The sequence below is a fragment of the Haliotis asinina genome, chromosome 8 (genome assembly GCF_037392515.1).
Source record: "Haliotis asinina isolate JCU_RB_2024 chromosome 8, JCU_Hal_asi_v2, whole genome shotgun sequence".
NCBI lineage: Eukaryota > Metazoa > Mollusca > Gastropoda > Lepetellida > Haliotidae > Haliotis > Haliotis asinina.
Genome location: NC_090287.1, coordinates 49,767,392 through 49,781,181, shown reverse-complemented (window position 1 = coordinate 49,781,181; position 13,790 = coordinate 49,767,392). Strand labels below are relative to the sequence as shown.

At 40.0% G+C, this 13,790-nt stretch overlaps 1 protein-coding gene across 1 annotated transcript in view; it reads right to left on the bottom strand.

The window, feature by feature from the left end:
• Window positions 1-7,130, bottom strand: part of LOC137294608 (uncharacterized) — a 35,819-nt gene extending 28,689 nt beyond the window's left edge. The window contains exon 1 of the mRNA XM_067825665.1: window positions 6,851-7,130. The gene's annotated coding sequence lies outside the window, so the exon portion shown is untranslated. The remainder of the gene's footprint in view (window positions 1-6,850) is intronic.
• Window positions 7,131-13,790: the final 6,660 nt, after the last annotated feature.

The following is a 13,790-nucleotide window of genomic DNA, read 5'->3' as shown; positions in this document are numbered from 1 at the left end:
TGAAACGTGTCATCCTTGTATAAACCATTCCATAGTATATTACATGGCTGACCGCAGTACGCACGTACCCGCTGTAATAAATCTGGAATCACTTAATGATCATTTTACAGACCACTTGAATGGATTCTATAAAACGGAATACTCACCTCGATATGTTCATGCCTATGTGCCTGGGTTCTGAAGTGCTACTCTACGGTGTAAGTACATACCCTTCTTCAGAATGTGATACGGCATGATTCATCCACAGATGATGTTGCAAGAAATCATAATTCAATGCTCACAGTGTTTTTATCGAGAATCTTCCCTTCAAAGATAAACCCATGGTTCGTGGACGATGATAGTATTAGTGTAGATAAAGACACCCACTTTGTCACGTATGTTACAGTCGGTATGAGAGAATGCCATAGCATACTTCAAACTGCTTGAATCACCTGTGTGTTTAAACGGGTGGCACAATGGCCTGAAGCTCAGTTCACACAAAGTGTCAGTTGTTCATATGTTCGAATCCCAGATGCGGGTTAGTAAACAACTCTTGCCTTTTGTTACTACCCATTTGAACACGGTCATTGTTATCATGTACCCTTGCAGTGTTCATACGCTAACATGAAGACGAATATGATCACATATTCTTACCACTAATTTAAATGAAAATAATTATGAATAATTTTCACCTGATTTCAAGATTGTTGTTAGTAGATTCGATTGTATCCTCATAATCTTGAGGTACTGTTATGTACTGATGTTCTGTCTGACGATATTACTTTCGTTTCATGTAATATGTCTATTTCACCATAGTCTTCAACGAAGCATGTAAGAAGACTCACAAGGGCGAGGGAGTTTATATCAGATTCAATGTATATAACATAATACCTAAAGGTAAGCCATTTACTTTGTAATATTGCCGGATATTACTTATTTATTGACGTTCTTTCCTACTTGAAAAGGGAATGTACCGCAGGGCTCATCTGTCCGTGTCCAAACTGCTCATAGTCCTGGTTGGAGACATGCAACTATTTTCTTCTGTCTAATGCGCATCCCCAATATTGCGCCTCTCGCAATATTTCAGGTGTGTGGCGGTCTTGCGCGAACAAACATGGGGAATCGAACTGGAGTCTTGCATAACGAGCAAACGCCTTGGCCAGTAGGCTACAATACCGCTACAAACAAAACAAGACCAGATCCACCAAACAAAATAACAACATTCACAGCACAATTGACAGCCCATCGATGACAACTGTGACCTCAGAGGCGACACCACTTTACGAATACCGTCCCGTGTCAGGTGCAATGTCTCTAAGGCGATGTCCGATCCAGAACACTGGCGTCAACCTCATTGTCCGGACGTTGATCATACAATATTTATTGGAAGGGAATACATGACATCCAGATTCTCACCTCCCATACCAATTCAAAAAGGCTAATTCAAAGCATTGCCAAAGATGCAAAACAATAAGACAATATCAGAAGACACTGTTCAGTATAACGTACAATAATGATGACATATATATCTAATATGATGCTTTGTCCATGTGAGATAAACAACTCGCACATCAGTGATCCGAGACATTAATTTTGATGTTGTTAGCGCACAGATAGACTGAAACGAGTCTTCATATCGATGACTTGACATTGAGTGACCTATTCCCTTGGCTCGAGGTGGAGAAGCATCAGTGTGTGAAACTTTGGGAATCGTGTCCACAAAACAATGTGACCACGCCCAGTGAGTTTTGGGATCAGCATGCAGGAGTACTCGTGTTCAGTTTCATGTAAAGAAGTCATGGAAAGATGAATGCCAAGTCTAACACATGCTTATGTTTTTTTAATCAAACTGACCTTTAAGATTTAATAAATATGCTCGTTCATCTTAGGTCGTTCTTGGGGATGTAAAAACTGAATGTTTCTAAAGGTAATTACCACATACTGATATGGATGCTGTTGAGTAAACATGAAAATTATTATGCCCCGAACAAAGATAGTTCTACAGCCCTTCTATTCCTTTACTGGACTGATTTGCAGACTCTTTTAAGACTTTGATATGTTCCCGATTGTTTTCAAGTAGTTACTGACGACCTTTGTTTTTGTTTGCGTCAAGTGACACCTGCTGGGCATGATCACTTGCTTTTCAAGAACACCTTGTATCATACTTTTTAAAAATAATTCGTAAACCCGACGGAATGTTGGCGACAGGGTGTGTCAGTGTGAACTGACTGACTGAAGTTCATATGCAGAAGATACTGCAGGTGGCATGCTAGTGACACTTCAGAGTATATACGCCCATGAATGTTTTAATGTATAGTCCGTCATTCAAAACAAACTATGTATTGCGTGACCACTCAGGAAATCCATTCAATTAATCGACATCAGTTTCCAATAACAAAATATCAAATCCATGTCTGCTACAGTTACGACTCATGTAGGCATTTGTTAGACATGATGTTTTAGCGTTGGCGTATGACAATATTCAATTACATGGTCCTATGTGTAGGTTATGCTGGAAGCCCTAAAACTGTGGTGCACACCGAATTATAGTACTGCAGATTAATTTTCTCTTTTCTCGTGTAAGCCCGGGTTTGTTCAAACGATAGCTACGCCCCTGACATGTATCACCGAATGTGGCAAACTTGTACAACGTAGAAACAAGAGTTTTTGGTCTCTCGTAGCTACTCATCAATTTACACAGTAGAACTGAAAAACAGCCTTTACATAGTGTGACCGGATTGATGTTTCGGGCGAAATGAACGGCTTTGATCTGCCATGAACACAAACAATATGTTGGCAGAGAGGTCAATACCAATGTTCATCATGACGATTTAATTATTTCAATGTAGCCATTTTCAGTACGTTGTGCACACAAACGCAACTATGCTGTCAAATGTATGCTGGATGAACAGTGTTTACACTTGAGGACAAGTTTTACATAGTTATCACGAACACTACCAGTTTGACGCTGAAACCAGTTCTGTAACTCTGAACTAAATTCTGATAAGAGACAGTCCGTCAACTCTCTTTTTCATGGCAAGTTCCTACAAATTATGCGTATTTGACTTAAAGCGCAACTCACTTAACCGCATTTACTGAGGATCCCCAGCCAGCTGTCTTTGACTTAGTGTGTGTTTTCAACACTGATCTTTCCACAACTACGGAAAGGTCAATGAATGTAACAATCGACCAAGTCGGTCGAGCAGCCAATATTCATGCTTTTGATCGTCACGCCTCAGAACAGGGGTCGATTTCAGATACAGGTACAGTGTATAAAGCTTATTGCTGCCCCATGTAAAACTGTACACACTCGCTCACTGACTCATCGCGACCTTCTTAAGACTGGTTCAATTACCCCTTGGATTTAAGAAGTGTGTATACATGATCCGTTAAGTACATTTTGAATTTCTACCGCTGTGCTTGCATGTGGGACAAATGATCCGGTAAACAGCTGTTTATCTTGTTTTATTTTCCATAATATTTACCATACTTCACAAGAGGATCATCGGACAAGTAAATGTGTGCAAATCTTTAGAAACCACCACATTAATCAAACCACGCACTAAACTGTTTGAGAGGCATTCTAGAAGTTGCTGAGATAAAGATGACAAGAATTTTTATGGATGATCAACTTCTTTATTGCAGGGTAGCGACGTTTCGGTATAGATTCTTATACCGTTTTCAAGCGTGTGGGGAATGGCAGGGGAGTACAATATATATACAGCAGAGATGAGCATGTGATGACAATACAACAATAACAGGATTAACAATAACTATTTGAGGTAACAATACATTGGAGAAGTGTTGAGGTAAGCTGATTAAGGACTGAAGCCAGCGGGTGAGTTGACAGAAGCCAGAGTGAGATGAGTGGATTAATTGGTGGAAGCCAGGGTGAGTTGAGTGAATAAATTGAGACTGGGGGCCAGAGTGGGTTGATTAATTAGTGTTAATGATGCAGTTGAATGCCGGAGAGACAAAGACGCCTTGATCCCTGTTGATTGTTGGGTTGTGTCTGCGGATTTGTACTGCTTCAGCAAGTTTGCGTTGTTTGAAGTCATGTTTGTTGCTAGCGAGTGTTGTGACAGTGTCCCAGTTGATGTTGTGGTCAGGAAATTTGGTGATGTGTTCCGAAATGGCTGATTTTGTGTCACCTTTGTTTGTGGAGGTTTTGTGTTCTTTGACACTGACCAATACCTCCACTTTGACTCAAACCACTCACTCCGAACTAAAACGGGCATCATCTCTACCCTCACCCGCCGTGCCCTAAACCTATCCTCTGTCTCTCCTCAACCCGAACTAAACCATCTCAAGCATGTCTTCACCCAACTAAACAACTACCCTCCCCAACTTGTTAACCGTGTCATTAACTCCACTGTCAACCCACCTCCCAAACCCACTACTACCAAGCCTGATCCCGCTCCCATACGCATCTCGCTACCATACACCGGCAAAACATCACACCACATCAGTCGCCTACTCAAGCAACAAGCAGGCATTGACACCTACTTTACAACAGGAACACCCCTCAAAACAATCATTAAGGCCAACGGTAGGAAACACAGTACACAACAACAACACCCTAAAGGCGTCATCTACAACATCAGCTGCAGCTGCGGCAGCAACTACATTGGGGAAACATCCAGACCACTCAACATACGCATCAAAGAACACAAAACCTCCACAAACAAAGGTGACACAAAATCAGCCATTTCGGAACACATCACCAAATTTCCTGACCACAACATCAACTGGGACACTGTCACAACACTTGCTAGCAACAAACATGACTTCAAACAACGCAAACTTGCTGAAGCAGTACAAATCCGCAGACACAACCCAACAATCAACAGGGATCAAGGCGTCTTTGTCTCTCCGGCATTCAACTGCATCATTAACACTAATTAATCAACCCACTCTGGCCCCCAGTCTCAATTTATTCACTCAACTCACGCTGGCTTCCACCAATTAATCCACTCATCTCACTCTGGCTTCTGTCAACTCACCCGCTGGCTTCAGTCCTTAATCAGCTTACCTCAACACTTCTCCAATGTATTGTTACCTCAAATAGTTATTGTTAATCCTGTTATTGTTGTATTGTCATCACATGCTCATCTCTGCTGTATATATATTGTACTCCCCCTGCCATTCCCCACACGCTTGAAAACGGTATAAGAATCTATACCGAAACGTCGCTACCCTGCAATAAAGAAGTTGATCATCCATAAAAATTCTTGTCATCTTTAAACCACGCACTGCCATTAGAATATTGTTTCATTATTAACACCAACACATATAGTACGTTACAGTCAGTGTCACGAAATGAAAATATGTATCAACTCATTCATCATTTCCACCGTAAAACTATATCCGATCTTACATGTGTACACTACCACATGTCAACTAAAACACAGCAATAGTTGATTTGTATTGGGTGAATGAACACATTCGCGATAGCCCCTGCGTTAGTAGCCGTTGTGATATTAACCGATAATCGATTATCGCTAGGTCAGTATCTGAAAGATTGATTTCGCCATTTCGACAAATACAGTCTTTATATTGTCTTTAAACATGAACGAGTGATTATATAAACACCCACCAGTCTGTTTCGAAAATCTGATACCGAGACACAATTATTCTTAAGCTCTTCCTACTGCGAGTCACCTACCCGTAGTTAAGGAAATATACGAAACACAAAATCGCAATTTTCCAGAAGAGCTGTTGCAATAAAGAGGTGTATTTTGAGCGAACAAGGGGTACTTCAGACCTCGTTTTTGGATATGTACCAACAACCGAGAGATGTGTTATCTTAGATAATACAAAGCGTCAATAAATCGAAACCTTGGACAAACAATAGAAATATATTTATTCTTTGCTATGGTCCCGACAGACAAAACAAAAGCACTACTCTAAAGATAGGCCGGGGCGATTGATTTATTCCATTGCCTATATCTTATATCACTGAAGTATAATGATAGTAATAATCACGATGTATTAATTAGGACTTACAGACGACTGACAACTAAAGTTGAACTTCGGATGTACAAGAATATTCACACTGATTTCTTTAAAAGGGAAAGCTGTTGCTACAATATAAAGTTTTTGTCATCATTCACCCGGGTTCGATTCCAATCCTAAAGAATACCTTGAGCCATTTCTGGTGTTAAGAGCCCTGTCATTTCTGGATAGACTGTCCCATGTAGCGATAACAACACTCACCCACTCTCTCTGTCACCCTAAACAGTGATGATTTAAAAACAGTAAAAGTGCAATACTTACTAATATTATTATAAGATGTATGTTACTATAATGAAAACACAATGTACCAATGTAAGTTTGGTTTTGATATGACAGTAGTGTACAACTATTTAGGGCTTCTCTGCATGGTATATCAGTACGTACTTCAGTGTTCGAGTGGTGATAAGGGTTGGGAATATATATAGATAACATCGCTACCCAGTAGACAACCTGATATGATATGACTGTAGTCCTGACAAAACACCGCATACGTTCTTAAATGTACGACCGGAGATATGCATTGGAATAGTATATAAATGAAATGATATAAACTTCGTCTTACTGTGACTATAGCTCACGCAAGCGGTTCTATCTGTTGACAATATGCACTGGGACAATCCATGAAGACACTAGTCAGTGTATCACTTTATTAAGATGCAACTGGAGTCTAACGGGGTAAATGTAGAATGCATGATGAACATACGTTATTGCTTACGGGTGTGTGTGAACAGCATTGGCACACAGAGGTGACACATGTAAACCGTACCTTTTCTCTAACTCATAATGCCAAGACAGATTTACCCTGTCTATGCTGAGAATAGTTCAAAGTAATCACACTGACACAATGTTGTCTTACCTGTAATTCAGCCGGGAAGGTTGACGCTGATTAACTTCCCTTAGTAGACTGTACAACGCACCACAATGCTCGCCGTCTAATCCAGCTATGTGTGCTTTAAGCACATGTTGCTCTCTTTTGTACTGTAAGAGGATTTCTTGTTGTGGGTATGTTTAGTACACTACTGTCAAGCGTCTGTTATTTGCTTACATAAATCTTACGTTAAAATCACGTCGGCAAAATAATAAGGGCCTGGTCCCACCCCTTGTGGTAATCCTGTATTTGCTTGTTGGACATATGCACTGGGTACGGAACTGTGAATTCAAAGCACGAGCTGTGAACGGGGAAAAGTACTGATATTTGATACATGGAACGTCGCAGGGGGGATATCGTAGCCATGGCATACACACGTAGTCAGCAAAACATGTCTATTTCAAACGCATTGATTCCAAATAGCAGTGAATTTGTGGGCATAAAATTATTGAAATTGTAAAAACTAACATCTTATTAAGGAAATGTAAGTTAATTTCAACTGAAGAAGAAAATGCAATAATTTCAGTGTGTACAATGACTTGTGTTCGTGTCGTTGGTGCGTGTAATTATATGGATTTAACGCAACAAAGGCAAGGGATTACACCAAAGAAGAGTAGTTTATTTTGGGTTATATAAATGTCTGTTTCCAGCTTTTTCTTATTCATGGACTATGGATCGTGGTTTTACAGTCTGCATGATCTGAAACCTTCAAGAAACCCGAGACACCACGTGATTCAACAGCATTGACAGTGAAGGTTGTTTGAATTGACTTGATCGTAAATCCATCGGTTAATGAATGGTGTAGATCTCCCACAGTGACGTCCAAGTGCTCGCATTGATGTTTGAGTACACGCGTCATAAAATGTGATTAAAATGTCATATATCATACCGAATATAAGTGTATTTGTGTACTTTTTGACCCAGTAGCAGATATGGTTTATGACCTTTATAAGTGTACACTATTCACCATGAGGTCGATATTACACATACTTAAGCACAATTTCGAAATCATACAGTCTGGCGTAACATTGAATATTCTTTACCACGCTGAAGGTCAAATTGCAGTATATTGACATTCTAAAGCCTTTGCGGTCTAACATGGTAATCTTTACCGTATATTTCCTTCAATGTTGAAACAATTTGTCTTCCTTTGAATGAACTTCTTAACTGGGTTAGCCAGTAGGTTAAGCGTTACCTCATGAAACATATGGTTTGGTATCGGAACACTAGACTGATGCATAAAAGGTAATAAAGTTTCTGTCTGTCTAGATACAATATGTGAAGGTGTCCCCTCGCCGTGATAGGCGATTTCTTCCATTACAAACACAAGGCTACGCGAGATCGATCCTCTTTCCCGACCTGCAACTTTGAAGAAGTTTTTACAAGCTCGTAAACGATTATTCCCCTTTAAGAGATGTTTAACTTCTGAACAGTGATGCAGCATGACTGAGACTATAAACTTCGATCATGACGATATGATTTGGGTGCCTATCGAATGTGTGCAAACCAGAGCGATTTTGCATTATGTTTAATGTATCACGGAGAAATGAGCTTCATATGCTGCATCGGGACTCGAACCCCAACCTTCATATAGTGACAACTGACCATTGTAATAACAACTATTTAACACATGAAACGATATGTCAGTGGTTGTGTTCAAAGTCAACACTCATTCAAGCACATTGCTTTTTGTGTAAAATTCCTAATCTAGAGGCTGCACAAACATATAGTTACCAGCTGAAACTGACGAAAACCATTTCCATCATCATAAGAAGAATCTACTAAACACCAATTCCTTTGTGTGTTTCTGATTATATCCGAAGCATGTGTTTGTGAACCGTTGCCATATAGTTAAGGTTACCGTATCTTGGCTTCCTAGTGGCATAGTGACAGTCACAAGGAATTGCTGGAATATTAGTAGAAATACAACGTCAAATGGAAGAGGTTAACTCAAGATATTATGATATTGAATCAAAAAGAGGACAACAACGACACCTCAAACACATCAAACACCTCAATTCAGCCGGATGAACCTATAGTAAATAGCAAAACAATGACCATGTTGGGGCAAAAACAGAAAAATGAACAGTAGTATAGCTGCGCAGAAAACGTGCAAACTTTGAACATGGGTACACGCGAACTGCGTGATAACACCCGCAAACAGTACGCAAGGGCAAAGCAACCGTTCACCTGAAAAACACACAAACGTGTGTGACTGATCGAAATGGACAATTGCATCTGATGTTATTTTGCGCGCTGATATGTCAAATTTGGAATGTACTTCACATGTCTACCACAAAACGTTTTGAAACCTTTGATGGCGCGTGAATGTTGTAAATTTGATCAAGCATCCTTTGAGCAAGGATCGTATGACGCGCTTTGAAATAGTTGTAGGAAGAGCACACCCGGTTGTCCCGCAGTCTTCAAATGTAGACATGAAGGTTTGGAGCTGGTTTATAGTTCGACATATAGGGATATGTGATCATTTCCCGTATCTTTATTGTGTCAGTGCCGTCAGGAGTTTAAGTAACGTCCTGGTACCATACTGTAGAAAGTCTTGTATTACATTCCAACATAACAGCAGCAGGCAATGTCAAGTGTCCAACAAATGAGGGTATCAATTTCTGTACCAAAGGACACCCACACATTAAATAGTTCGGCCTGACTGCGTCTCCTGTCTAAAGAGTTACATTTGGTCCGCTACTGATATGCGTGTTTGCCAAATTGGTATTTAAGTGTAAACATGCATGCAACAGTTTCACATATACCATTTAATTACGTGCTACCTTGCACAGACAGTTTGCCTAATTGTTCATCTCGACCTCGATCTGCACGGTTCATATAGTGTGTACCTCGGAATATATTGCACTTTGTCACAGAGAACGTGTGAATCCGGAATTCATTGCAAGATTGCATGATATGTAAAATTGTTCCAGTGTCACAGAGTTGATTGTGAAATGATTCACTGTAACGTCGTCTGTGAGAGTCAGCTGGTCACCAGGTACCTTCTGTTAAATTATACTCACGGTAAAAATAGAAATAAACAAACACTAAATACACGCCCGAACATATCAACAAAATTGTGGAAGTTTCACCTCAGTATTCTTGAGTTGTAAACCATGAATCTGTATCCTCGGAACCTTGATCTTAAACATATTTCTCCACTGTTGTTTAATGTAACAATCATTATCCATCTGTTTCACAGTGAAGTATAATGATTCTACATTGATTTCTGAGGTCTCCCATACTTCACAGAACCCTGTCAGAAACAAATGATATATGTGGTTGTTGTGTACAAGTAAACATGATTGAAAACAAGCGGTTCTGGGCGGTACGTACGGTGATTGATCTAATGAGTGACAATGTAAACAGCCTGTAAATAATTGAATTTGACCCGTCAACCAGTGACCGGTACCATGTTCGACGGGACCATTCTAACCTGGATGAAGCACCGTTCGCGTCTCCCACAAATCCGTCCATGTTAGTGGATGCCCAGTTTGGGGACAAGCTATGCCGGTGGTTTAGACTCTGAGGTCCGTGCATGGTACGTCCAAGAACATGCAGTCTGTTTGTTGTTAAACGCCACACTGAGCAATGTTCCATCTATATGACGAGAAGAACGGACAGCCTCAGCCATAGACAGGTCAACATACCTCTTCTGGTCCTTTCTGAGGGAGCCAAGGAGTGCATTGACGTTATCGAATTTTCTGTCCCTTTTGACAATTACTGTAAATCACGAAATGTTTGCGTCATGATATTTTTGCGAGTGGCGACCAAGACGTTTTTGCGTCACGATATTTTTGCGACTTGCCTAATTCTCAAAACATTGTTTAGTTCGACAGCTTCAAAGCTTACCTGCATCTGAAAGTTTTAACTGAAGTAAATCCAATCACATATGAAAGTTTGCCGCTAATCTTGAACACCATTTAGTGGAGTACTTCCGCATGTATGCAGTCAGTGATGTTTTCCTAAAAACAACACTTGCTGCATAGGCCATATAAGCTTAAAACAGTTCAGTATATGATTGAAAGATTCAGAATAATAACAGCGACCAAACCTTTTCGGCATCCAAAAGAAAACTCTGCTTGTGCAAAAGAGGAGTCGCTTTAATAATAATACACACACACACACACACACACACACACACACACACACACACACACACACACACACACACACACACACACACACACACACACACACACACACACACACACACACACACACACACACACACACACACACACACATGTACGGCACCGTAATAAGCATACGCAAGGGCTAATAAATTTTTCGTCTGGTAAAAATCGGGAACGTATCAACATCGGGCATCATTTTCGTCACTGATGCATCAATTTCTGAAATAGATACTCTTGTGGTTCATTATAAAACGTTTTGAAAGCTTACTGAGGCCGTGAGGATATTGTCAAATTGATTGATCAAATTCGGGAAAGCATGGCCAATATGTGAACCTCACAACGAAGGGTGTCCGACTACCCTTTTCTTGTTTCCGTATTTTTGGTACATCTCTTGACTGACATTGGAAGACTATCAGCGTATCCTGCCAGGAGCACAGCCCTTCTGACACTTAGGGTAATGCAGAGGGCGAATCTCCACACTGCCAGGAAAGGTCTTGATCAGTCCTACTGACAGTGTTACGTGTAGAGGTGTCAATGGTAACTCGGCTATTGCTTTGTCTAACCGGATCACACATCTCTACAACGAACACATCTCTACATCGTATCAGTGAAACATAACAACAATAACATATTCCGGTCGTGACAAGGGCTGCGTTTCACAAAAACCTCCTAAATTTAGGAGGTCGTAGCCCTCTTCCGACCTCCTTTACGACCGTTTCACAAAGACGTCGAATCCATGTCGTACCACGGGGTCCTACATCCATGTCGCACCTGCGTATCCTGTTTTTCCCGAAGTATTTCAAAATAGAAACACAGTTTCAATAACAGTGCAAATGCCATGTTTTTAATTGATAGCACAGATTATCTTATCGTAATAATTTTATTCTCTCACTAAATTCCATTGAAAATTACAAGATAAACTGTATAAATCAGTTCCATTAATATTAGCATTTAAGTATAAGGTTTGAATTAATCGCTGTCCATTAACCATGTTGCCGTTATGTCTACGTTTGATCTAATAACACTAGTCTTGTGTAAAGGTTTAACCGTGGTCCGTTACACTAAATGTGTCAACTTCTTTCGTACCTTTTATTCAAATCAATCAAAAACTTTCAAAGAATAAAACCGTAAACCCTATATCCACGTATGATGTGATATTGAACAAGGCTAAAGGTAGATACTGGTTTCATGAAAACATATCTGGACCATACGCTAAACATACTTCATAGTACTGAAAGTGTTTCCGGAAACTCTTTTGTTTACTCTTGTCCATCCGACCTTCACCTCCAAGAAATATGTACAACAATGTTGATGTATGACATCACAACCAATGACCAATTTCTTACGAAATGGCGGCTTTGCTGATAAGGGTACACAGGATTTTGCGAGGACTCTTTCCTCATTTCGGGATCGTTTAAACATAAATATGACATGTAAGTAATCAGAGCGACTCATCAGTGTGTTGTTATATGTTTTCATCGTTTTCACTGTAAGCAAGAGAAGATGCCAGAAACACTGATAATTACCGTTGTTCTGCGTAATTTTGTTTCTGTTATAGCGTCACGCTGCAGGAAACAATTACTTCTGTTTTTAATTTCCTGCTATGCTACTCTTTCTATGCATACAGGTATTGAGCCATTCAAAGAAATTGAGAGCCGGTTGGATGTCGGAATTTGCTTATAAATTGCTACACTGTAAAATCGGAATTTTTGTTTGTTTACGTTTCAAATTAGCCCAGTCTTTGTCTTCACCCCCAGTATGTTGTATTTAGTCTCTGTTGGTATTGGTGGCAAAGACCAGATGTAATATCATGTTAACATGTGTCGGTAATTCAGTGATGCATTTATCGCAGCTGACTATGGAATATTCGTGATGTAATAGGCGTCTAATTCCGGCCTTCGCGAAACGAGATTTTGTAAACACTATCCAATATGGCGGAAAGCGCACTTAGGCGTTCGCGTGAGTATAGTTTCGAAAGCATCCCAACCGATTCTAGGTTCATCGGCTGCGTTTCAGATTTATCATTGGAAATAACAGGAAAAACTGATATCAGTGATCGTTAGCATGTTATTTTTAAATCAAATAATCAGAGTAATTATCCGAATTTTTTCACATTTGAAATTATACTGTACACCAAATAATGCTTTGAATCATGATCTCAAAATTTCTTAGGCCTTATTAGTTAATGTGTTTTAATAATTTGCTGTACCATAGTCGTTGACGCCATCTTTGTACTAGTAGTTTTTACGACCTCCTAAAGCATTTACGACTGGTCAATCGGGGTCCTAAATTTGTGGCTGTTTACGGCACAGTGTAAATGTACGAGGTCTATGTGAAACGGGGTAAAAAATTACGAGGTGGTCTACGACCTGCTTTACGAGGTCGGGCCGGTAAGAGGGCTTTGTGAAACGGGCCCCTGGTCTTTAAGGACAAATCAGCATCAATGTGAACTCTAAGAAGCCAAGTCACAGAGCACGATCACAAATCCATCTTCTCTCCGAGGGTAACATTACTTAACATTTGGCATAATTAGTCATACACTTTTTGTGTATAACATAAAAAATTAGTTTTGTTTGCTTCGATGCAAGGCAGTATCATTTTCACCATCATTAAGTAAGATTTTTTCAGCGTGAGGGTATAATGGTTTCATCTCTTGTTTGCCATGATACACCTAATTACTTTAGAAGACCCTGTGTTGAGAAGGTAGAAAATCTATACCATCACTACACCGAACCTATTTACTCAGCGTACCAGAAGACATTGATGCCGTATCTCAATTTGATTTTACA